Source organism: Triturus cristatus, chromosome 1_1, assembly GCF_964204655.1.
Source record: "Triturus cristatus chromosome 1_1, aTriCri1.1, whole genome shotgun sequence".
NCBI lineage: Eukaryota > Metazoa > Chordata > Amphibia > Caudata > Salamandridae > Triturus > Triturus cristatus.
This window is the reverse complement of record NC_140579.1, coordinates 935,777,042-935,801,886: the sequence shown is the minus strand read 5'-3', so window position 1 is coordinate 935,801,886 and position 24,845 is coordinate 935,777,042. Positions and strand designations below refer to the sequence as shown.

At 41.2% G+C, this 24,845-nt stretch overlaps 1 pseudogene across 1 annotated transcript in view; it reads right to left on the bottom strand.

Annotated features, from left to right (window-relative positions):
• The window catches only part of LOC146871315 (mitochondrial inner membrane protein OXA1L-like), a 577,675-nt pseudogene extending 554,102 nt beyond the window's left edge, over nucleotides 1–23,573 (bottom strand). The window contains exon 1 of the transcript XR_014959541.1: nucleotides 23,442–23,573. The product of XR_014959541.1 is annotated as a mitochondrial inner membrane protein OXA1L-like (transcript). The remainder of the gene's footprint in view (nucleotides 1–23,441) is intronic.
• Between the last annotated feature and the right edge of the window lie 1,272 nt (nucleotides 23,574–24,845).

Sequence of the window (24,845 nt, the reverse complement as noted above, 5' to 3'; positions counted from 1 at the left end):
TGTCTTGTCATTAAAACTGTGAAATCCTGACGTATATTCTTGATACCGGACCGGGCTAGCACAAATTGGACAAATCTTTACATAAACGTATATACCTGATTCAAAGGGGAAAAATAAGATATAAATTATTATACACACCCCTATCTTAAAAACCAATTATTCTATTGAAAACTGCAATCATAGATACACAGATGGGCTATGAAAAATAATAGGTCGTAAAAGGTTTTGAACAAGGGCATTTAAGAGCTCAATGAACCCTGATTTGTAACAGAGACAAGAGCTAGTAAGGATAATTAGGCCTGTTTTATTATTCAGAATAAGCAGAATGACATGATTAAATACTGCTCTGCCTATTTCACGTTGGGTATTTTAAAAGAGCTACTTTACAGTGCAGTAAGTCCACACAGTAGAATTTTATGAGGATTTGGCTGTAGCAAATACCATAAAACCACATTCTTGCCATTTTCTAAGAGGGCCAATCATTAACCGCACTAGCCCAGATGACCAAGCAGCGTCCTGCCTATTCAAAAAAGCCACAAAGCCTTGTCAGCTGTAGAAGGTACTATATAAATCCATTTGCAATACAATACAAGATATAAACCCACAATAATAGTAATACCATAGACTCATCGGTCTAGTCAGTCAAGTTTAGGTCATACAGGCTGTATAAAAATTCACTTTCATTGCTTGACACTCTTACACTCACATACAATGAAACTGCTAGGGGTCATGTCCCTCCCCCATTACTAAACCAGTCTGCAACAATTAACCACCCATTACCTACTAAACAGGCGTGGAATAACTAAACAGCTCTGCCACATGTCATGGGCCTATATAGGAGTGTAATATAGAACACCACTACGGGTCAGACTGGCTACATACAACTCATCTCACAATGACAATCAGATGTTAAATATTAACAATATTCATCCCAGCAGATCTTCCCAATCTTCTCCTTTAAAATATGCCTAATCATGATTGTATACTTTAAACAAAATATTTGAAGATGAATATTGTAGTACATTAAACAACTAATTAGACTATAAATATAAGAAATAGCAGAAAGGGGCCTGCAGAGCTGTTCATGGTGCGCTATGCTACACCTTGTTTTTGTGAGTCCTATTGCTAATTAATTGAAAAATAGCTTTGTTTGTGGTATTCATCTTACTTTCTGTGAGGGGTATAGTGTTTTCTGAGAAGTGGTGTATATGCACACTTAACTTTGTATAGAGCACAGTACCAAAAAATGGTCTCTGTATAGTTTACACAGTTTCATCACCCAAAACTGCTATAGTAGTTTTCAGGATCACAGTGCTTAGAAAAAATACTTTTAGAGTATATGTAAAACATATTATATTCATTACTCTTATGTTTGGATAGGGATAATTAAAGCAAAACACCTTCCATACAAATATTAGTTAACGTAACTGTATGTGTTTTGAGATTTCTTACACCAAGTTAAGAGTGTATTAGTGTATGTTAAAAACCCCTCCTGCTGTACCAAATGGCCACTAATCTTTTCTTTAATGAAACTATGGTTTTATAGTGACAGTGGTCTATCAAACTTTGTGACTTTTGGATAAGTTCATAAGATCCATATTATGGACCTTACTTTAGAAATATTGCACTGATGCACAAAAAAGAAGACAGGGCACATCTGCATCCATCGTTTGGAGTACTAGCATAGTAGTAAATAGTCTGAAGGGTATTTGCTCCAAAATAACATTTTGCACCAGGCTATATCTTTAAACAACCAGTTTTCATACTATGTTTGTTCATTCATACAATTTAAAAAATGGAACTAACATCTGGGAAACAAACTTACTCCATTTATTATCAATATGTTATTTATGGACCAGTAATTTTCTGTTTGAATCTATGTCAATTCTTTTACGGGAGCAATCAAAGTTCCCATGTGTAGCTTTCCAATAAACAGATATAAGTTATCACAACAAAGACTTTCCATTTAGACTAAATTTCACTGCTACACCAAGTTGATGTTTAATGTACTCACTATAAAGAAACAAAAGATACCATGAAACGTGTTCATGACTTACCATTATATTGTGAAAACTGTTCTCCAAGATACACAATAGGGTCAACATTTTCCAAAGATGGATGTGAAGGCCTTACCATACTTTCCTACTGCAGGGGATTTTATCATTTTTTAGATAATTTCGTTAACCAGAATGGTTTTTCTAAACAGCCTATGAGTTTAGTGACATCATGCCACTGACCAGCACCACCTTTTTGAGAACTGTTCACCACCACTGGATTTACTGCATAGTAACCGTAAATTGGGAGTCAAATTTACTCTGTGGTAAATATGCCTCAGTACAGTGCATCTCATTAGGACCTTGAAAGAAAAGAAAGCATTATAAAATATATATAATATACCTATTATTTAAAAATATAAAAATCAAAAGCTTTGCTAAAACAATGTCAATGTGTTATATTTCACATGCAAAAAGGCCATAAAATGATAAACTAAAATTCAATAACTTACCTAGATTGTACTAGGCACAATTCACAAGGGAGATGGGAAACCACGTTGACCTTAGGCATGCAAATGCATGCATTTATGATTATAATTGTATGTTTGTTTTTTTAATACAAATTCACACTTGTAAATGACCTTAACTCCAAATAAAATCACACCAGGAGTATATAATGTTTAAGGTAGGTATTTGTGTAATCAAAGGCAACTTGTGATATTGATGACAATTATGAAGCAATTCACACACTACATACAATTAAAGAATTAAAACTAACATGTGTACTTGACATTATAAAAACAGAGAGAGAGAACTTGGTTAGAATACACTAACATTTCTCAATGAACCTTTAGTGGAAGAATTATTACTGTTGGAAATCATATATTGGTCTAGGAGAAAACATTAAGGTAGCCAAAATTATACATAAGGGCATAATATTGATGAATGCACAGTACGCATGTATGTGATAGTTAGAAAGCTGAGCGCCTCATGAAAGCTGCCAAATTCACAGACTTCAAATAGTAATCTAATCATAACTATATATTCAAGAAATATTAGAAATTAGTGAGACAACATGAAGTGGTAGTTATGGTGACAGTAATTAAAACACAGTTATTTCAAACTCACCTTTATGAATCTTATACATGCCGTACACTGTTGCATTTTTTTTAGATTAAGTTAGGTTCACCCAGTAATGGTGGTGTGGGGCCAGGGCAGTAAGGACAATGTTTTTCAATTGGAATGAAAGTTTGTGGAATTTTTGGGTCTTCCATGGTCAATTTTTCAGGAATGTATTCTGGAATACGCTTATTAGCATGTATGTATTCCGCCATTTTTCTAACATGCTTTTTGTCTGGTGGATACTCACTCACTTCCACGAGTGCTGCTGGAGACATTTCAAACTCTGAGTCACTGGAAATATCAAAACTGCCCTCCTTAAATATGTGGTCTTCTTCCTGTTCTAAAAGTTCATTTTCTAACAATTCGGGGCGTTCTTGAAATAGCCACCACATTGAAAGATATCTGTGAGTGCATATCCATGATTTGTGGCTGCCCTTACATTGGCAGTGCCATTGTCCTCATTTTATATCAAAAGTAACACGTGTCCTTAAGAAAAGTCACCAGTAGTCCTGTTTGCCAGTGTATACAGAAAAATATACAAATCTTCCTGAAAAACCATGTTCTGAAAGAAACACTGGCTATACTGCACAAACACCTGCTTTTGAAGCAGATTCAATTATTTCTTTGCATTCGATTTTTCGTGTTAAAGAAATCACATTTTTCTGTAGCATTTGATTTAGTGAGGACTCTTGAAGTTCATTTGGAAATTGAAATGGTTTAGCATTTTTGGCCATTTCTAGGTGTTTGCATTCGAGTGCTGGATGACCACTGCGGCTAGCCATTGCCATAAATTCCCTACAGCGAGCAATTTCACAATTGTATTGTTGTTTAGAAATAGTTTTTTGAACATGAATTGGAGCTCTTTGTCCATTTTTACAACGGGGCATAAAATATATTCCATTTTTGCAATCCACACAATACACTGGAATTGAAAAAATGCTGTGACTATTTTGTTGATGACGCCGTAGTGTTGAATGATTTACAAACGTGGTACTGCAAATACTACACTTTATTGATTTTGAAATATCCTCATTTCTCACACCAGCAGTGGGTAATAATTGAAGTGGTTGATCTAATTTCTGTATATCCTTCACTAAAATAAATAGAATAATAATGTTATTTGAAAGCTAAACATTTATTGGCATGGCCATCAACTTTAAGATGCTGCTGAACATATGCAATATACATTTAAATACCACTAGACCATTTAGTGGCTTACCCTTTTTGAATACAAATTAATATATTGTTTTGTCATTACATATTATATCAAATAACCCTTTCTTAATATTAGTTAAAAAAAAGTCATTGAAAAAAATCTTGCCTTCGGTATTCTGATTTTCTTTGACTATATAACCTAAAAAATAAGAAGATCCGAAAATCAGTAACATTATACAGGATAAATATTTTGTTAATCATGTTTAATTTCACTTTTTCAGCACAGCAGTAAGAAATTTTATAAACATGTACAATGAATTACTGGTATAGTCCTTTTGTTAATAAAGTTAAGATATTTCGGAACCACATACTAACACCATGCCTTTGAGCTTAGAAAAATGAGATTTATAACATGTTGGGTATTTCAAAAATCTGAAAAAAAGAAGTTAATAATGCTTTTTTTTTTAACCTTTAAAATCCATATCATTAAAAAATAACATACCATGTTGTTTATCCATATGGCCTTTGAAGTTTAATGAACGGGTTATAAGTATCGGACAAACAGGACAGTGCCAATGATTTCTAGATGAGCTGGATTGTAATTGTAGACAATTACATGGAATTATGTATTTATCTGTAGAGAAAAATTAAAAAACATGTAGCCTATAAGAAATCAAACTCTCAAAATGTAGTTCTGTGCCGCAATTGGGGGGAGGGGGGGACAGTTTGGTGTTGTACAGCTAGTTCCTACACACAGGAACCATGTGCAGGAGAGGGAGCAATTGGCTCTTGTAGGGACGCCCTTACCTAGGTTAGCACAACCCCATGACTTCCTTCTGCATGTATTTCCCTGACAACCATCCACTAATGATGCTCCTCTTTTTTCTTTCGCCCCTTTCTGGCGTTTATTTTTTTATAGCACTACTTATCCCAAATTTATATTTTCAAACTGCTTTTCATTCAAAACATATTATAAAACGATAATGAGCCATACAAGTGTGTAAATCAATTTATAGGAAAATGTCCTCAAGCCAATGAGAATAAAATGGCTAGGAGTTACATTAAACATACTGTGTGGAGCAACAAAGGGACAGATTAATACATTTTTTTAAATGCATAACAAACAAAGTTGGTGTGCTACATTGCTTGAAAAAGAGCAGAGTTGCACCATATCTCTTACCTTTCGGTGATGTTGCTTATCTACAAAAAATACAAGTCTTTGATCTGCATGTCGCATACTGTGCTTTATAGCAGGGACATTAAACCCTTTATCCAAAAATCTCGCCATCAAGTGTAGTGACCACCAGACTTATCATGCTTTTGTAATTAACCCTTGAAAAATGCTATGCATACAAACATCTCTCCGGCCTGTTCTTATCTCGGTTCTGCATGTTATGCAGAGGGTGCTCCATTGACTCTCGAGCCCGGTACGACTAGACAGGTCGCACCACCATAAAGCCACAACTAAGCTTTTGTATTAATACTGTATGCTGAAAAAGGTTTGAGGGAGTTGGCTGGGGATGCAAAAACGTGCATCAATAACACATTTAGTGCATGTGTAAAATCAAATGTATTGTTGCTTGTCCATTAGAGCTTCATTTTATTACCATATCACAGTTACAGTGATACAAGTAAAAAATATTTCCTACCTCACTCATTGCATTCACAGCCACTTCACTTTGGGGAACAACCCTCCTAAGAACCAGAAGGCCTCATCAATTTGATTTTATCTTGCTGCACAAACATAATCACTCCTGAAATGTTTGTTTAACATATGAACACAAAAAGAGCAATGCCTTAAACTATTTATGCAGACAAGCAAAGTGTTATATGTTCCAAATTTTTAGGATGGCATGTGAGGAGCTTCATTCAAAAAGTTAGGCTTCATCTGTCATGAGTCATGTTACCTTTCCACATTTATCAATTTGTATTACATTTTATATGGATTGGGCTTCTTCTGACATCTTAAACCAAAAGCCAGATAGACAAGTGAATATTAAATATTACCAGAACCTCAAGATTTCAATACAAGACATTTTTGAACATATTATGTTTTATGCATTTTTATATATAACCTGTATTCTTAATAAGAGTAGGTTGGGAAACATGTTTTATTGAAACTGCAGCTAACAGTAGTCAATCATTAGAGTTAAGTTGCTTAGTACTGTTTACATTTCATCAACAAACTGTAATAAAAATTGGAACTTGATGAGTAAAGTGGATCTATGTAATTCTGTAGCTACTGTATTTAATGCTAAATTTTGGAATCTGCTCATATGTCACATAATCTCTGATGTAATTTACAAATTTTACAAAAATTACTCCCAGAAAAAAAATTATTAATATATTCCTGTTTGTAAACGTGCTCTGTCTTTTATTATTTATGCACAGCAATTACGCAGATCTTCCCACCTAAATTTGTCCTCCATGTTGCATTCTCATTTTTGTTTGTTGTAAGACATTCTCCTTGCAAGCATGACATTGGTAAGGCTCTGTACATATGCATTAAAATTTACAATACCTTCAGATCCAGTAGTAAGAAGAGTTGCCCATTTCCAGTGCTTTGTAAGAAGATGATGTTCTGTGCATTTTATTTTCTTTGGGCAATAAGGACAAAAATCACTTTTACCGCAATTGAGGAGAAATTCCGGTTTGCTTGAAAATTGGAACTTTATGTCCATTCAGTTTTTCTTTTAATTGAGATAATAAGGGAGATAATTAATATTTACCTCTCTACCGTCCTTATAACAAATATGCGTGATAATTAACATAATAATGAAATATCAAAACTGGAAAGCTGTAGTGCCGGGCAATAAATAAATGTGAAAATCAAAATAAAGAATGAAATATAAAAATGTTATGTCAAGACCCGGAGGCCAACGTTATGCAGTAAATCTTTTATTGTAAGCACTCAATAGCATCTTTTAAGTCAGGACCTCCCTGCCAATACAAATGTAACTGCTTCAAACATACAACAAAACATTATGAGACAAAAACATACTACAGTTCAAACATATAAAAACTCATGTATTTTAAAAGAATCCATGTAGCCTTTGAATTACCATCCTGATTAATCTTCAGAAGATCATTAAGCCAAATGATCCACCAGTTTTCCATAGAGCTAGAGAAATGTCCACCATAATGAGAGATCCTCAATGCCTGAAGGGGTTATGTCAGCTGTGAAGGTAGCAATCACAGTGATGATACCATTCATAGCACTGCTTTTTCACAGTGGGCACAATATTTAAAGCTTCACTCGACCCCAAAAAAATTCTAAAAAAACAAAATGCCATAGCAGTAGTTTATTTCTTGATAAAAATAACCTAATGGCCATGATACCAGCGAATTTGCTCCCTGGCCATCCAGGCCATTATTCATTTTTCTTACACATACCCACTGTGCATCATACATCAAACATAGGTATAGAAAATGATTGATAATCGCCCTGCAGTTAATAGTGCAGGATGACCATCATTCAAACCTATTGGTTCCTTGGTTAATTGGCCACCAAGTGAACCTCTACTTTTGTAGAAGTCGGAGCCTTGTAGATTTACAGTGCCACTTTATCAGGAATCAGATAGTTATATCAAGAAATGTACAAAGAGAAAAAAATAGGACCACGTTGAACAGCTTTGAGAATATGCCTATGGTGGCTGAGAGACCAAGGAATACATACTGCAGAGCATAAGGAACAACAAGAATTTCCCTTTCAGGTCACAGGATGGGACAGCCCCTTCCAGTGGAATTTGAGTAAAAGCAGCTTGAATTACTTGGTGCCAAGCAACACACTTCCTAAGTTACGGTTCCTGGGTCTCTCTGTTACTTCAGGTCAGTGTTTTAACAGCTTTATTTTTATTGGCACACCTTTTGTATTTCATTCATGTAGTTCATTTTCATCCCACTGATGTTCCCTGTGGCATTTACCCTGCTGATTCCTGCCCTCCTGACTTGGAGAGAATATGTTGGTAAGGGCCACGATATTTACAGCCTGCCACTTGCAGGTAAATCTAATGTCTCATGAGAGCTCATGTTTGTCATTCCTACTGAACCACTACAAAAATATATACTTTGTTCTGTAAGAACATACAATCTTTACAGTAGCATTCACCTGGTGAAGTACCACAAATGAATATTTGCAGCAGTGGTGTTCTCTCCCTCTTCTCCTTTACACCCGTCTTCTCCTTCATAGAGTTTTTGTTCTCCAGATATACATGATCTGTATTGTAATTGTTATAAAGCATTATTGTTCATATTATTCTTTTTCTAGCTTCTTTCAAGGCACTTAATCCTGTCATTGCTGGAATATACCGAAATAAACCTATGGCACAATGAGAAAACAAATGACTGCCTTTGTTATTACTGAATTATCTCTGATTGGCACACAAAGACAACAATATTTGATTTGTTGTGTACATTTCCAGAGTACAAAGTTATAGCCGGTATGCAAAATCTCAATTTCAATCTCAAAGTTAAATTTTTGAAGCCTGTACCATCATCAATTTTGTAACATTGAAGTTATTTTTTATAATGTGTACTTCTGATGTATCTTACCATATCATCATAGCAAGAACTGGTTTCTCCCATATAGTATGAGCATGAGCATATGTACCTGGACTGTATTGTAGAGGCAGCAAAATAGATGACATCCAAACTGCATCGATTTTGTATTTAAACAAACAGGTTTTCTTTGAAGTTGAGCCATATGGACTATACGTGGTACTCATTAAACAAACAATAATACTGGAATTGAAGGAAAATGTCCGTTATCTGCAATGTGCCTGCATACATTTAGACACAGAGAATGTGTAACACTTTGGTCCAAATAGAAACAGCTGTTTTTTTCTATTTTAGTTATGCGATTATTTAATTTTACAAAAATAAGTGGAGGCTGTGATATTGCTCTGTTTTCAAAAGTCTGATAGACATTAATATCCCAAAAATATATGCCAATAATGCAAGTTCTATGCGGAGTTGCTTTGCATTGATTCATGTTGCTTGGTCTAAGATCCAATACAGATGTGTGTTTCATGGCATTACAGGGCTTCAGACCCATCGAGGACGGATCCAGTTAAGCCCTCAGGCAGGAGTGGGGCATCTCTGTGGGACCTTGCATTGGTTTGCACTTGTTGTGGTCCAGCTTTCCGATGGGATGGTATGGCATGGCGCTGCATGGCTTTGTATCTATTGGAGTGCAAGCTAATGCACTTTCAGCTGTGCAGTGGGGCTCTACAGGGCTCTGCATCACTTGGGGTCAGATGTGTTGAATTCTTCAAGTGGAAGCTGAACAACTCAGCTATGCTCTACGATGCTGCACTTTTAATCTGATAGATCTTTCACTTACAAAGAGAAGATCTCTCTCTAATGCTAGCAAACACTCTATAACCTGGAAGGCACCTCTTGAGGATCTTGACTAACTCCTGCAGATGCCAGCAACAGGGCTCAGGCATATCTAGTTGGAGATGGTCAGCTCGGTAGGTGTAGGAAGGCCTCTGAAAACTTTTTATGTTCATGCAGGTCACATACACGGCCGCAGTCCTGCTCCCTCGGGTCCTTTGATGGGTCTTGCCGTGGGAATCCCGACCTCCCTGCATCGAAGCTAGGCTATCCCCCTCCCCCACTCGTACCTTAGGGGTGCTATGTGCGGTGAGCTCCTTTTTTTCCAGCCCGACGGGCACACGGAGCCTGATGCTTGTAGCGGCTTGCCGGGAACAGGTGACTGGTGTTGGGAGGAGGCCACACGGAAGCGTCAGCGTCAGAATTCTGCCTGCTTCCAGCTCCGGATCGCCGGAGGCAGGGCCAGCACTAGCACTGGCTCTGGGAGCAATAAAGATCGGGCAGCAGAATCCGGCCCCCAGGTAGGGAGTCAGAGTCGGAGTTGGAGTTACATCTTTCTTGAGTACGCAAGCTCTGTTAGCTTGGACAAAGGTAAGAGGGGACACACGTTTTCTTCAGGCAGTTTAAACGGCACTGTGCTTTTGCCCTGCCACAAGAGGGTTATAGTAATTACCAAGCTGCTGGCAGAGGGCCCACCTCAACTGTTTGGAGACAAGTGAGACATTGAAAGCGGGAGCCTCTCCACCTAAAATTAACATGTATACCTTGCGAGCAAGAGTGGCACATACCTCCCTCAACATTGATATCACCCAGCCTATCCTACTACCCCGAATTTCCCCAACTATCTCTAAATGTCAGAGCATCAGTTAAGCAGCGTAAGCGGAGAGGGGATACAACGGATGATGGAGTTATCTCTAAGGGGAAAGAGGCTGGTAAGGGAAGGGGTAGGGGCAAGAAGCCATCGCCTGTAAAAGTGAAAATCACCCCTTCACTGAAAACATATTACAAAGTTATGTCCTCATCAACCACCACTGCCTGTGATTCTTTAAAGAGTGCTGGTCAGGACAGCCCTTCGGTGGATGTGCAGAAGTCACTGAGTTCCCCAGTCGTAGGTATAAGTAAACCTCCAGACGGAAATAGCACAGCACCTGATGGAATGCTTAGTGTCCTGCAGAGTAACCCAAAGGGACAAAGATACCCTGCCCCTCTGGAATATCCAGCCATAAGTCCTGATGGTGCATCAGCCATTAACCCAGCACTGAGCCTTTCTAATAGATATTCTGTCTTGGCAACTCAAGATACCCAGCAAACGCCGCAGTATGCTTCTAAGGCCAAAGATGATTGTGTAATTACAGACTCCATGACACGCTCATTGGCAGATATACTACTCGCCCTGAAGGACGAGATGAAAAGTAGGTTCACTGTGTCAGAGATGAACAGGGGCGAAATGGCTAGTAGGTTTTCCGTTTCAGAAGCAAACCAGGCAGCCATTCAAGCTTCCTGCGAGGTGCTGGAAGAAGTCACTATAAGAACAGATGCAAAATTAAAGAAGGAATGCATACTAATTCAGTGGAATTGGCAAATCTATCGGCACAGAACAAAGAACTTAAAGATGACTTTAAACGTTTGGAGAACCACTCCAGGAAGAATAACCTGAGGCTTCTAAATGTACCTGAAGCACTGGAGGGGTCGGACATAAAGGGGTTCATGATCTCCTTATTACAAGGGACAGTGTTGAAGAACTCACACAGCGTAGATCTCGTACAGGAGATACAAAGGGTGCACCGCGACCCCTTCAAGAGGAACTTAACTAGGCAAAAACCTAGGAATATCTTGGTTAACTTTTTGTCATATTCTGTTAAGGAGCGAATGTTATCCTCTGCTCTCAAGGAAGGCATCATAACATCCATGGGTGTTAACCCCTTCTCCTTCTATATAAGATACGATATCTCCAACATCACTGCAACAAAACAGTGGGAGCTGTGGAAGAGGCTCGAGGAGTTAAATAACCTGGGGGCCAAGGCTGAGCTGAAGTTTCCTGCATTATTTTGCGTAATGTGGAACAATCATATGCATCAGATCCGCACAACCAAGGAGGTGGTTGCCCTTATTGTTAAAATCAAAAAGGATTTGGGGGGTAGAGAGGGTGGCCGTTGAGGTAATGTGAGCTCTTAGGTTACAAGACCCTAGATTTAACTGTTATATTTGAGTATTTCCTATAAATGCCCAAGGGAGCTGAGATCGAATAGGCTTAGCCTATTGGAAGGGACGGTTCCTCATGGGGGAAGGGGTCACAGGGTAGGGGGGAGAAGGTAGGGGTGCACTGGGTGGGGAGCAGTGGGTAAAATAAAAAATAGAAAACTCATCTCACTTCAATTTTAAGGAAGGTCCGTTTAGTTGGCATCAAAGGTTTGCAGGCCGATGGCAGGTACTTGATAGCAAGGTCAGCTTTATTTCCTGGAATGTAAACGGGTTAAGATGCCCCCGTAGGCAAAGGCCGATACTGAAGTATTTAGAACTCTCCCCAGCTCAGATCTGTATTTTGCAGGAAATGCATTTAAGTTCAGCAGAAAGTCGTTTAATCCTCTCTAGAGTCCCCTGGATAAAATGTTATTGTACCTAACAACAGACGACCAATAGTAGAGGTGTTGCAATTGTGATAAAGCAGGGGGTCTCTTGTTCTCTTAAATCTGTGCAGACTGACCAGACAGGGAGGTGGATAGTAGCACAGTTGGATTTTGGAGGCTCAGAGTTAGTTTGTGCCATGTTCTATGGACCGAATGTTGATGACCCGACTTATATCTGCAAGTTACAATCTAAATTAATGACGGCAAACCCCCCTGATCATAGGTGGTGATTTTAATGTCCTCCTGGATCCCCTAAAAGACAGGTCTAATCAGAGTCATTACGTAGTGGCACCTCGAATCCGTCGAGCAATGAAAAACCTGTTGCATGACTTGGACCTGGTAGACGTCTGGAGGGCAAAGAGGGGAGATCTTCAGGGGTTTACATTTAATAGTACAAAATATTGTCATTCATCTAGGATCGATTACATTCTAACTGATAGGTCCACTCTGGTTGGCCTGACAGGGATCTCAGTTTTACCCAGTCACCTTTCGGACCATGCTCCATTTTTTTTCATTACCATAGTAAAACTTATATATTACAACCTAGATGGATGCTTAATAGAGCCATGTTGTTGGATCCTGAGATCATTTAGGCCATTAAGTTCTCCTCCCTAGAATGTATTTCATTAAACATGGGCTCTACGACCATGGATTTCGTTTGGGACACCTTTAAGGCTAATTTGAGGGGCAGGCTCCATGGCCTCATATGCTCTAAGAATAGGGCGGATGCCTGGGTGCTACATATCATCGAGGAGAGAATACTGCAATTAGAGAATGAGAGGAATCGACGGGAGCCCAGGAAAGTTGGCACAAGTTCAGGGTGACCTTGAAGATGCTAGGCAGGAGTATAGGGGTAAACTAGACCAGAATTGCAGGGCACAATGGCTAACTAAGAGTATGCAATACTTTGAGTATGGGGAGAAGGTGGGCACTTTACTGGCCTGGAAAGCAAGAGCTGAGCGCTCCAAAAATAACATTAATGAATTGATAATAAACAACAATGGGGATAAGTCAAGTAGTGTCGAGGACATGCAAGCCTGTCTGCTTTCCCTTTTTTCAGACCTCTATAAAGAGGACTTGGCCCCTTCCCTTGGTCAAATAGAAACTTGGCTGAGGAGTAAATCTTTGCCAAGTCTAATAGATGATAGCCGTGATATCTTAGATGCCCCTATCACCCCCGGAAGAGATCAAAGATCAAATATAGAAATGTAAAAACAAAACAGCAGCAGAAATGGATGCACTCCCGAATGAAGTTTGTAAACTCCTAGCAGAGGAATTGACACCGGTACTGGGTACCATGTTTAATTCAGTATACTGCCCAACAGGTCAAGTCCCCAGGTCATGGAAGGAGGCTACCATCGTATTAATTCTAAAACCAGGAAAGGACCCATTAAAAGCTGACTCTTATCGTCCAATCTCCCTACTGAATGCCGATTATAATATCATTATGGGTATTTTGGCGGGGAGACTGGCTAAATTGGTCCCTAACCTGGTTCACATCTATCAAAAGTGCTTCGTAACTGGGAGGTACATCCAGGAGCAGACACAACTGTTAATAGGTAATATCGAGCTGGCCGTGGAAAGATCGGATCCTCTGGCCATAGTGGCCTTGGATGCGGCCAAGGCCTTCGACAGGGTCTGCTGGGTGTACCTCTGGGAAGTACTAGAGGTAATGGACTTTGGCCCCATTTTTATTCAAAGTTTGAGGAAATGTTATCAAGGAGCCTCTGCTAGGATCCTCCTGAATGGTATGTTGACCTCTAGCTTTAACATCCAGAGGAGAACTCGACAGGGTTGCCCTATTTACCCCCGCCTGTTTAACATCTACATAGAGCCATTAGCGCAAGCTATCAGACTAGATGTCTCAATCCATCCTTTTAAGTCTCAACTTTATCGATGTAAGCTAGCCATGTACGCTGATGACTTAATGTTTTAAACCAGTAACCCGGAGGCGGCTATCCCACGGGTTGAAGCCCTTCAGGAAGAATTTTGCTCCATCTCAGGCTACTTAGCTAACACTTCAAAAACCGAGATGAAGTGTTGAAACATCGACCAATGGGAGGGCACAACCAGCAAAGAGTTAAGATATTTGGGTTTATACATTGTTAAAGATCTGGATAAAATCCCCCTGATCAATTTGAATAAAGTCATCAAGGAAATAGACCGCCTCTTTGCTAGATGGAGGAACCTTCCCTTGACAATCTATGGGAAGGTAAACCTGGTGAAGATGGTTATCCTCCCCAAGCTGACCTAACTGTTTAACGCAGTCCCCTTGGTGTTCCCCAGTAAGAGCATTCGTAAGGTTCAGAGTAAGATCGGGAGATTTATTTGGGGAAACAAGGGAGTAAGGTTGTCTTGGAAGAAGTTGAGGCATAGGCTTATCAAAGGGGGTTTGGCTCTTCAAGATATTGGCTGGTACTCGATCGCATTCCAATTCAAAGGCGTCTGGATGTTACTCTTAAAACCAGAGGAGTCAACGTGGGGAAGGCTGTTGGGTAAAATGGCTATGACGGAGGGTGGAGGAGGCGGAGAAGGCTTTTTATACAAGTGTGGGGCTCTGAGGTATTTTAAACGAGTACGCCTGAAGGTCCTTAGGGCTGCCCTAGAAACTTGGTACAAAGTGAGATGTAGAGAGGGAATCGGATACTATTCAGATTTTGCACCTATTTGGGATTCCCCCAGTACACCTCCATGTCTTAGGGATAGTTTGGCTGTACCAATTAAGAAAGCAGGCATTAACATCTGGTCTGACTTGTTAGATGCAGAAGGGATCCATCCTTGGGAGTCATTAAGGGCCAATATCGGTACAGGGTTTTCCAGGTCTAAGTACCTACAACTTGTTTCCTGGTTTGAAGCAGAAAAGGGGGATGTAAGAGGAGATTGGGAAACGGAGCACTCCCCGAAATAAGTGGATCCAAAAAAGAAAGAGATTTCTATTTGGTATAATAAGTTTTTAGAAGCAGAAGACATGGAATTTCCACCACAGTCCTCGGTTTGGAATCAATCCCCCCCTTGAGCCCAACATAGATGCCCTGTTTGAGGCCTCCTTGAAGTTATTATACAAACTTATTAAACCAGCGAGCCTAAAGAAGAACCACTTTTTTGTTAACAACAGACTATTACGCACCGGCCAAGATAGCCAAGTTCACCCCACTACCCATCCCAAAATGCCCCAGGTGTATGACTCCCGATGACAATGACATCCACATCTTATATGTGTACTCCGAATTAAGAACCTTTTGGAAGGGGGTGGGAGACATCCTCTGTGGCATTTTCAAAGTAAACATCGAGGTTAACCTGTCATTAGTGTTTTTTGGTGATGGTTTGTTCAGTCTGAATGCTTCACAGATTTATAGTGGGCTGTTGCTATACTTGGTGTTACTCGGAGAGAGATCTGGAAGAAATGGAAAGACCCTCTGCCCCGAAGAGCAAAGACTGGCTCAAAGCCAAATTTGCTATGGGTCGTTTCGATCAGAACGGAGCTGGGGAAAGTCCGATTAATATCTGGCAGCCCCTTATGAGCTGGGGTCGAGACCTGAGATCAATATAGCCGGTCCTATGATTACACCAAGCTCCTATCAAATGGGGTTGGTCTGGTCAACCTAAGTAAGAGCGGTAAGCCGTAGGACGCACAGTTGGAAAACAACGGCTTTGTAAGATCTGCAGAAGCTTATTGGTGAGATGAGGACGGAAAAAAAAAAAGCAAACTAATGTGGAAGGCAACAATATATGACACTGCAGAAAGGACACGGTCCAGCACTATTTTATTTTATTCTGTGAATGGGGACTCTGCTAAGCAGGCATCTGTGAATGTGCTATGACCTCTAAAATATATTGAATTTGTGTACTCTAAATTAGAATTTAAAACATACCTATAAATCCCAAGTATGTGGTACAATGTGTACCAGGTAAATGTCACTAGTGGACTGAATCACACATTGTTCCACCCAACTACAGTAGCAGTGTAAACAATAGCAGGCCTACGACTGTAGCCTGCCTGGACATTTTGTGAACTCCAAACTGAAAATAACCCCACTTGACAGGCCTAACCATGCCTTTTAAATATAAATATCACCCCTAACTAGGCTGTAATGCCCATTAGGCAGTGTGCATGAATTTAAGTCAGGACATGTAAACATTACCTTTCAAGCATGCCCTTATGTTGAAAAGGGCTCAAAAGCCAGATTTTACATTAGCAGTGTTAGCTGCTCCATGGGAAAGCATTGTAATGTAATACTACATTTAATCATGTTACCTTAGCAGAGGAAACAGCTACAAAGTTTATTTTTGGACTATCAAAAATATTTATCACAATGTCAGTTCACTGGTAAAGTCAAAGTAGTGACAACAATTTTGGGAAAGGTACTTTAGTACAGCTTCCCTGACAAAACCCCTCTAGAAGCTCATTTGCATGTGCTTCGAACCAGGAGATGAATAGCCCCTTGATGAAGTGTGAACTTCCTCCCAAAGCGGAAGCAAATACCTTGTACATGGGAAAGTGTTCTGTGCCTTTAACCGGATGACCACCTGGGTTGTGCCTATGAATCTAATAATCTTCCAGGAGGTTTACCAGGAGGTTTACCATGTACAGGCAGAGGTAGATAACACTTGGTCTGCCCCCTCTTGTGTACATCTTATAAGCCAGACACTAATCCAAGTGGGAGAAAAGTAGCCTCTACAACCACTTTTGAGTGAACTGCTACAAAAGTGGGTATGGATACTCCTGGGACCTTTAGCTCTATTGGCTAGGTAGAGGCCAGGAGTCCCTTGATTGACATAATTAATTTACTTATAATTCACTAGTAAATTTGTATACCATATACCTAAAGCCTGTAAACGAAATGCTACTAGGATAATGTTAATAAAGAAAAATACGATGCCAATGTACGCCATGATATATTTACGTATAACAGCAAACTCACATTGCTGTCGTCAAATCTACCCATTATGACCTCCCCATCAGCCCTGAGTCAGAAATACATGTTCAGGAAGGCCCTGAGACCAAGGTCTGGATGAACTGAATGACAGATCACAGGTGGTGTGAAACGTAGCCCATAGACAAATGATTGAACAGGGACAACTGCGATCAGTCTGCCAGAAGGTAGCAACACCACAAAGGTCCGAGAAGATTGGCCCCAATAGCATTTGTTTGGCCGGAGGGATGCGCATTCCAAAAAAAAACAAAAAGTTAAATGCCACATGTAGTTAGGAACACTCAGCCAATCAGAACACCGTATTTACACTGCACACAGTGAACATGCGCTCCCCGTGATGGACATCTCGTCATGTTACCCACTGGCCCGCATTGTGTCCATGCAAGGTTGAGACACAGCTGTACTCCTTATCAGGTGATCAAATATACAGTCCTGTGACTAGTCCAGCAATTCCTGTTAAAAAATAATGTACAAATTGCTTCATGACAAGTTGTAAAATGTATAAAATAACGGCCAAGACCAATGTACTTTCAGACTGCTTCAGACCCCAACTTTGCTGCTGCTTCTTGCTGCTGCGTTTAATTAAAACAACTCTTCCTGTTTTGCTAAATGCCTCTTGTGTTTTATTTTTTATGGTAAATCCACATTCTAGCTACAAGGACCTGCAGCTCTCAGTGTGCCACTCAGTTAAGTAGCCTCTTAAAACATGTCCCAGGCCTTCCATTGCAGCCTGATTGCAGTTTTATAAGCCCTGTCTACCCTTAAGCTCCCCTTTCATTGCATATAAGTAACCCATAAAGTAGGCCCTAGGTAGCCCACAGGGGAGGGTTCATTATAAATGCTAGGATGGACATGTACTTTTACATTTTACTTGTCCTGGTAGTAAAAAACTCCTAAAATCAATTTTCATTACTGTGAGGCATACCTCTTTTAAAGGATAACATAGGGTTGCCTTATTACATGTAATAAATGCTAACTTTTGATTGGGTAGAGTAAGACTTTTCATGTTTTGTGTCTGAGAAATTTGTTAGACCTATCAGCCTTAGGCTGGTCTCCCACTAACTTTTGCCCTATCACCTCCAACTTTAGACTATCCCGTTTTGTTGGACTTAGGACTCTGGGTACCTTACCACTGCTAAGGTTCGGGTGCTGTCCCCTAAAATATGGTGACATTGGCAAACCTGCATCCTGCATCAGGCCTCTGCCATTGCAGTGGGGCTGACCCCACCATAGTCCAGCATTAGAAATGCCCTATATCCCTTTAAGTGATAACTCCTGCATAGTAAGGTGTAGATATATATCATGTTTGGTATGGTTAGATTCATCATGAGAAATCCTCCCTGTTGGTGTATTGGGTTTTAACCTTACTGGCAGAAATGACACTTTCAGAAAGTGGACATTTCTCTGTTCTTCCATAAACTCTGTGTAGCTGCTGCCTGGCCCAATCCACGTCTGGCCCAGGGTAGCAGTCCTATACTTGCATACTCCCTAGGCTCCCCCAAATACAGGAAGGGCTGCCACATCAACATACTGATGGCCTTCTTGGGCTGAGAGGAGGGATTAGTGATTCACACTCACATCTGAATAGGCTGAGCCGGCCACCCCACAATAGGATTAACGACTTTGCTTTGTCAGTTCAGACAAGTCAGGTGGAACAGGGAGCCCCCAAAACTTCAAAGCCCTCTCCAATAGCTTCTGTTCCCTTCTAGTACCTGGGCACCAGGGTATAATAATAGGGACCTGACCCCACATCTGTGTGACACAACTGGACCTGCACCAAACTCTGCTAGAGTAAAGGCTGCAGCGTGGGAAGGATTGCCTCTTTGCTGTACCCGACTATTCCCAGGAACTGGTGTCCTGCTTTGTGGGGCCGCCCTCCTGCCAACTGACAACTGCCCTGCAAGCAAGGCACAAAGAATTGCCTCCAGAGTGACTTCCGGGGGCTTGTCAACTGCCCCTGTTCACCCTACTGGGCTTCGGAACCACAACAGCCTTGCCAGTCTTGCTCGCGATGTCAGCTTCCGTGCTGTCCAGGCACAAGGGGCCTAGTATGCTGTGGATCACCTCAAGACCCTGCCCTTGCCATGTGACAGTATCAACCCACATCCGAGAACGGAGTGCCTCCCTTTGCGCAGTTGTCTGGATTACACCACAGCAGAGTACTTGGGCCACGGTCGTCCTGCCCAACACCGACACAACTTAGAGGTCTTGGGCTCCTACCCGTGCCAATTTACCGGCTGTTCACCATGATCTGTGTGTCTTTTGGCTCACCCTAAGTGCACCGGCTATGCCCAGACGTGGGTCCTGGGCTCACTGTGCCACTGGCTTCAAGCTAGCCTGGCTGATGAGGGGTGAAACCCCGAAACTGGTCCCAGGAGGCTTGTTTCTGATCCAGGGAGGACCTGGATTGGCAGTTCATGCTGGACTGTTCCCATGAAGCACAGGGACAAGACTGATTTGCATTTGGATGGGTACAAACTGGGGTGGCACAGTGAGCAAAAGAACAATGGATTTAACCCAGATCTATTGACTGGGGGAGAATGTTTGATTCGCTCTGCATTCCGTCTGTCATCTGTGTGTCTTTAACTTTTCGAAAACACAGCATTTTTCTGCAGAATTTGATGCCTGCTGCCTCCTCTTGGGCCATGTGAATGGGTGTAGTTGGCAGCTGGACTTTGTTTATTCCTCCCAGATAGTCACACAATAGAGGGATTAGGTGAACCAGGATTAGCCACAAATTGGCAGGATGGGGACGGACCTGGGCACAGACTCATTTGGAACTAAACAGACTGTGCCCTGCCTTCACAAAAAAGGAGCCGATTACAATCTCGATAGGTGGAGTCCGAACAAGCGATTTGGATGCATCCGGATACGATTTGGTCAGGACTCCCATTGACGTCAATAGAAGCCTTTGTTCCGAACAAGAACACAGGCTCCCATTGAAGAAAGGGGTGTCTGGGGAAAATTGTGTACCCTGTGTTGGGCACCCCATGGTGCCTGCCACACTGTGCATGGTTGGGAAGAGGGGACCCATGGGTACCCCTAAGGGCCAGATTTGGATGGCCCCAGGTTAAGGGGGGCCTGACACGGGCCACCAAAGACAGATTCCAACAGCCGTTTTATTTCTGGCAAAACAAATGGAACGGCTGTCCGAATGGCTGTCCGAATCGATCATCGTAATCGCTCGCTCAGAAACCGTGTGCATAGAGCTGTACGAATCGGCTCTGAAAGGGTCGACCTGTCCAAAGGCCTTTTGTAACCAATTCGTACATTCAGAGCATCGTAATTGGTGATTCGCAACTGTGTACAATTCGGTCTGAAGCAAGGGTTCTGAATCGGATTCAGCAAACCCGAATCCAATTTAGATCCCTTCTAAATGGGATCGTAAATTACCCCAAAGTACGTGTCATCACTGCATTGTTCATGCAGCCAGTTTGGAGGCAGGACAGAAGAGGCTGAGAATTTAAGGACTTGAAAAGGGAATTATCTAGAAACTTTTCCAACTTGAAAGTGGGCAACATACATAAATATTGAACCCTCCGACCTAACTCTTCAGTACACCTCTGGATCTGTGAAAAGGTCAGAAAGACTGTGGTGCTGCTCTGCAAGAAGGACTACTACTCTGTTGCCCGGCTGCCCTGGTGCCTGTTGCCCTGCTTCTGGAGAAAATGTCTTGATCTACATCTTGAAAGCAGGACCACTAGAGTGACTACAAGAGCTAGTTGGCTGACCTCCTAATCTTAGCCTCAGGGACAGAGATGAACTTGAAACCGGACCTATACTCTGATTGCTGTAAGTCCTGCGCACCATGTGGTGGCACTCCAGTCCTAGATCTTTGGGAGTAGACCTGAAGGAATTCTACCAGCTCAGGTGTGGTGCCCATCAGAAACAACACAGAGCGACACGAAGCCCCACAAATCCTCGCCATACAGTTGCCAGCCTCATTTAAATCAGTGTAGAGCAAAGCAAAGCCCAACAAAGCATCGCTGTACGGCTTCATCAGAACAGACTTCATACAATGTGAAGCCATGCAAAACAAAGCCGCACACAATGAACACCAGGATTTAAAGTACTATGTTCAGTGGGCCAAACGAGGTCCCTGTAGCCGGCCCATGCTCCATTGCGGTCAACCAGTAACAACATTTTTAACTCTGTCTATTCTGGAATCAACGTATTTCAAAAATATATTTTGCATCTCTTCAGGATTTGTTCATGTTTTTTTAGTGATAAATGCATGTTTGTAAATTAATTCAATTTCCAATAGTCACTGTGTGTAGGACCGGCCCTATTTGCAGGGTGATCCCTAAACCTTTTGCCTTAGTCCCATGTTTTTCTGACTTCATTTTTGCTGGTCTTAGGACTCTGGGGACTTTACCACTGCTGACCAGTGGTAAAGTGCAAGTGCTCCCTGTGTAAAATTGTATCTGTAATTGGTTATCCGTGATTGGCATATTTGATTACTGGTAGGTCCCTATTAAAGTACACTGTGTGTGCCCAGGACCTATAAATTAAATGCTACCAGTGGGCCTGCAGCCTTGATTGTGCCACCAACATGTGTAGGCCTTCAGCCATGTCTCTGACCTGTCACTGCAGTGTCTGTGTGTGCCATTTAGAACTGCCATGTCAACCTGGCAAGTGTACCCACTTGCCAGGCCCAAACCTTTCCTTTTATTACATGTAAGACACCCCTAAGGTAGGGCCGAGGTAGCTCAATGAGCAGGGTGCAGTGTAGATGAAAGGTAGGACATGGATTGGAGTGTTTTACTTGTCCCGATAGTGAATACTGCTAATTTCTTTTTTCACTATTGCAAGGACTATATCTCACATAAGTTACTATTGAAGATGCCTTCGACCCGTGGAATATTGCAAATGAGATTTTCTTACATTATTGAAAATGTTTAGAAACCATATTGTAGAGAATGCATAGAGAAAAATGTATAACAATTTTGCAGCTATCAAACTTGAAAAGTAAAAGCAAAAGCATATTAAGACTGAAAAGGTGAGGACTGGTGGCACAGTGAAAGAGAGGGAAGGTAATTGTCCTTGAAGCTTCTGGCTGAGCAAATTTCTAGCAAAACCGATGGTACAGTGGCAGATCACAGGGCTCATGTGTGCTTTTTTACCAGGGTTCAAACCCCAGCTGGGGAAAATCGATTTTTTTTTATTTTTTTATATTTGTTTTCTAAATTCCACAAATGAAAGCTGTGCCTTTGTAAATCACCCCCTAGCAGTGTCTGGGAAAATTAAGGCCTCCTTATTCATAGTGCATGTCAGGCATTGATGGCATGCTGTGGCATGTGGAAGGGGGGACAGGTTTGCTATAAAGGAAATCCCTTATTTAGTGGAATGAGGATTTGGGGATGATTGTTCAAGAATAAGAAATGCATGGGGCAAGTGGCAGACTCAAAGAAAGGAAGGGCTAATTGTATATAAAGCATGGAACTCAAGAGTGGATTTCTGGCATGTAAAATCCAAACACTATGAAAATAGAAAAAGGACCATCACAGTTTTCCCATGACAAAAAGGCCTCTGGCTGAGAAAAATTTCAGCAAAACAGATGATACAGTGGCAGTTCACAGGGCTCATTAGTGCTTTTTGACCAGGGTTCAAACCCCAGCTGGGGAAAATCGTTTTTTTTTTTTTTTTTATATTTGTTTTCTAAATTCCACAAATGAAAGCTGTGCCTTTGTAAATCACCCCCTAGCAGTGTCTGGGAAAATTAAGGCCTCCTTAATCATAGTGCATGTCAGGCAATGATGGCATGCTGTGGCATGTGGAAGGGGGGACAGGTTTGCCATAAAATAAATCCCTTATTTAGCGGAATGAGAATTTAGGGATGATTGTGTAAGAATAAGAAATGTATGTGACAAAAAGGCTTTGGGCTACAAGAGTACTTCAGGAAAACAGATGGTATAGCAGTAGATAACAGAGGTTATGAATGCTTTTTGACAAGGGTTCAAGGCCCATATGTTCTGTATTTCAAATGTTTTGTAACATTTTTGTTAATTAAACCAAGATGGAAGAAGAGATATCTTTAAAATAATCAACTAGCCTTTCTGGGGGGTTTATAACACCATTATACCTCAAGCAACATATTCACAAAATGTGGCACGCTGTGGCATATGCCATGACATATGGCACATGCCAGACTTTGGCTCCAACCCCAACTAGTGAAAGGTTAGAGCAAAAGGCAAAGACCTTTTGAAGTCTATGTTTCTCCATGTAGGGGTATCCTAAAGGGAGCTCATGCTATTCCAAAGGTACCCCCCAATTACCTGACGCTCGGCGCCCCATGCAGCCATCAGCCAACATCGCACTGCTCCTGTCCGCACCACAAACAAGGACGTCGCCATCTTCCTAGTGACGCCAGCACCTCAGGCCCGCCCACCGCTGTCAGCCATGCCCATAGAGGCGAGAGTGGCTAGAGCGGCAGCGTTTTCATGGCGTTGGTGTCACCGCGAGGTTCAACGCACCTGCGCGGTAGGGATCTTCAGTCTCGTTGCAAAAGATGGACGTAATGGTGTTTAGCTACAGCTGGGAAATGGTACCGGTTGCATTACATAACATAGCTGCCAAGGTTTCAGATTGCAATGTGTGACATTTTCATAATTTCAGTGTAACTATGAGTGACATTTCTAGAACTATGAGTAATGTCTCCAGCTGGAGAGATTCTGTAATGTAGGCAGAGCAGTTACACCGGGAGCAGAGAGCACACCATCAAGGGCCGTTATCCTCAATAAATCTTCTCTTCTTAATGACTCTGTAAGTCTTGTCTTTACAAAACTTTACAAAACTTTCTCGTGAGCAAAATCAAGCAATGAAGACGAGGGAATCATATAGATAGCAGAAATTATACCCATTTGAGTATAGCTGCTAATGTTTCAGATTGCTTATGTGTGACATTTTCATACATTCAGTGGATTTATGATATTCATTCAATGACTAAATGTGTGGCACTTTCTTGCAACCAAAATCATGCAATGAAGTCCATGGAAATAGACAAATATCAGAAATCACACTCATTTGGGCAACAAGAAATTCGAACTCTGCAGCAGATGCTTTTAAAGCTGTTATTTAATTTCTAAAAAATCAGCACCCTCCACCGCTACCTCAGCTTCAGTTGCGTCTGAACCACATGTAACCAAGGGATCTCTGTGACAAAAGCTGCAACCCACTGAGCTATCCACATACATTACAGTTCAGTACAATACAATGTGCTGGTAGACTTTCTTTGCAGTAGGCATATTAACTCTCTGGGCTATTTAATGGTGAGAGTGAAAACTGAAACTGCCACTAGATAAAACTCTGACCGCTCTCCAGCAGGAACATTAATCACCTGACTTATCTGTGACATGGCAAGTCTCACTTCGCTGGGAAAATAAAGGCTGCTGCTTCATTGTGCCACTGTCAAGCAAGGATATTAAACACTTTGCACTAATAAATCATAAAAGCTGCTAGTTTAGAGAACTTCCACCTTAGATGGCCCTGCATTTACAGCACAGAGAGACAACGTTAGTGTGCCCATTTCCAAGGCGCCATGCCGTGCTGGAGCCCCCTTCCCATTCTAGTAACAAACATACCAGAAATGTCATCAGTAGCAGATTAATAAATTAATATATTGATGGATCAAGGACTCATAAAAAAAAGACTTGCTCGGATGCGATCCTCTCATAAACTCG